A 2,296-nucleotide genomic window follows, 5' to 3' on the forward strand; every position below is an offset into this window, starting at 1 on the left:
GAATAATATAACAACGGTTGTCGTATGTATAACTGTTGTTGTAACTTTCCCTCCAAAATTGTGAAGTCTTTTGACAACGGGTTTATGATACATACCCGTTGTTGAAATTTTTAGTAACAACGGTTTTATGTTTAATACCCGTTGTTGTAATTTTACCTCCAAAATTGTGAAGACTTTTAACAACGGTTTTATGCTTAATACCCGTTGTAGAATATTATGCGCGGGTATTTGTGAATGTCATTCACAACGGTGTTATTTTTATTAACCGTTGTGAAAGGTATTCACAACGGTTTTTTTAGTAACCGTCATTATTACATACTCCTAATGTTTTGAAAAAATAAATTTGTTTCATGCCATTCAACAACCTGCATATGTGTGACACCCTCACTTATCGCGGAAAAGTAAACACGTAATTCTAGAATAAAACTGCATGGATATGTTTGTAATAGGTTCAATTGGGTAAAAACCTGTAATTTTTAAAACCTGAACCTGTTATAAAGATATCCAAAAGGGAAGGTGTCAAACATGCAAGGTCCAAAATAAGAGAAGTTATACAAACCAAATATGAGAAAGGGAGACATATGTCCCTAAAATGTATGTGACATAAAAAGGGTTTAAGGGTCACAATGAAATAAAACCAGTCTAGGTCCCAAGGTTACTTTGCTCGCTAGCTCGTCCATGTACCCCATATATGCATCACCTACCTGTCATTCGCATTTTATACAAATACGAAAGCCACAGTCAGTGGGGAGTAACTCCGAGTTCTCCCAGCCACGAAATGTCATAATTAATATAACATGTAAACATAAGAATATGAATACGAATCACACACTGCCTTAGCATATAGATGCTAAGGCAATCGTGCTTATCATGTGAACAACAATATAACGCCACATAGTCCTAGCATGTGAATACTAGACCGACTCATACTACACTATCATGTGAATCACATAACATCCAGGAATCCAAACTCTATCAACCATAGCCGGCTTGCATCTCACCTTCTATGATTCATAGAATCATCAAACAAGAAAGGGCAATATATCAAAGACAGGCATAAGTTCTTAGTCCCGTCAATAGTCACTTTGTAACTCGAGTCTATACCACGAGGTAGGGAAGGTAATCGAACCGGTATCTTGGCTCAGCGGTTACTATTAAGAAAACATGGCCAAGAGACAACACAACCCTAGCCTAAAATCTGCGCAGACCTAGACATGCGGATACACACCACCGCACCCAAGACCCACAACTTTTTTTAAAACAAAGTGAAGTGAGTACCCTAAGGACACCACCGAAGGGTTGGCTAGTACTTAAGCTGACCCCATACTATCAAAATAAGTACCTGAGGTCATGCCCCAACTTGGATATAAATCCACTAGTCAGGAACACAAAGGCTATCAAGCAGTGAACATATACTCGTCAGAGACTATAAAGACCTATCTATGATGAAGGCCGAAATACTCACCTAGGACCTAGTCCCAGTTAGTCCCAGCTTGAATACTTTAGCCCACACCACACAAGACTCACCACACAAGTCAAGTAAGACACCCACTTAACCTTAAGAGGGCAAAAAGTCCTACTTACCAACATAAAATCTAATATTCTATCATGTGAAAGGCTATATAAATGTCTATTTACAGCATACAATCCCAACAGAATCCTCAATATCAATAATAATCCAAATTCCAGCTAACCGACAATACCATAATCTATGAGAACAAGCTAAAATGGCAAAGACAAGAAGACTGAAGTATAAGGCAACCAATTCATCCAACAACCAACATGTGAAATGATAATTACGAATATCAAGGCATAACATAAAACCTCCAATAACAACTAATCTTACCTCAAAGACAAACCCTCGAACCGAGTCCCGACGGGTCATCGGTCAAATCGAGGTCGATCTGGTTTAAACCTAGTTTGACCAAACTCGTTCGGTCAATCTGGCCCAGCTCAGAGTCTTGGCCTACTTTGGCCCAAATTACAAAATTTATCACAATATTATTCTCATGCTATTTCTAATTTCTATCATGTAAAAAAAATGAGAGTAAAACATTATCAATCACCTAAACACTTAACAAACAACAAGCACCACATTTACTACTAATGTGACATTAATTCGTCGAGTAACTCGGAATAGTTACCTTAAGCTAGCAAAGAGACAAGCAATAAACTTGAGAAAGCTTCTAAAACCCAAAATTACTCTTCATCTTCAACCACATATGAGTCACAACGGATTGACGAGAACGACGAAAGGAGCGCTATGGAACAAAAATAGTTGAAAACGGATGACAAA

At 37.9% G+C, this 2,296-nt stretch overlaps 1 long non-coding RNA gene across 1 annotated transcript; it reads right to left on the bottom strand.

Moving 5' to 3' along the window:
- Window positions 1–398: 398 nt before the first annotated feature.
- LOC141630239 (uncharacterized) lies at window positions 399–2,296 on the bottom strand. Its single transcript, XR_012537462.1, has 2 exons — window positions 2,145–2,296; window positions 399–704 (listed from the first exon to the last, which is right to left on the bottom strand). It is a non-coding gene; the product is annotated as an uncharacterized LOC141630239 (long non-coding RNA).

This window comes from Silene latifolia, chromosome 2 (assembly GCF_048544455.1).
Source record: "Silene latifolia isolate original U9 population chromosome 2, ASM4854445v1, whole genome shotgun sequence".
Taxonomy (NCBI): domain Eukaryota; kingdom Viridiplantae; phylum Streptophyta; class Magnoliopsida; order Caryophyllales; family Caryophyllaceae; genus Silene; species Silene latifolia.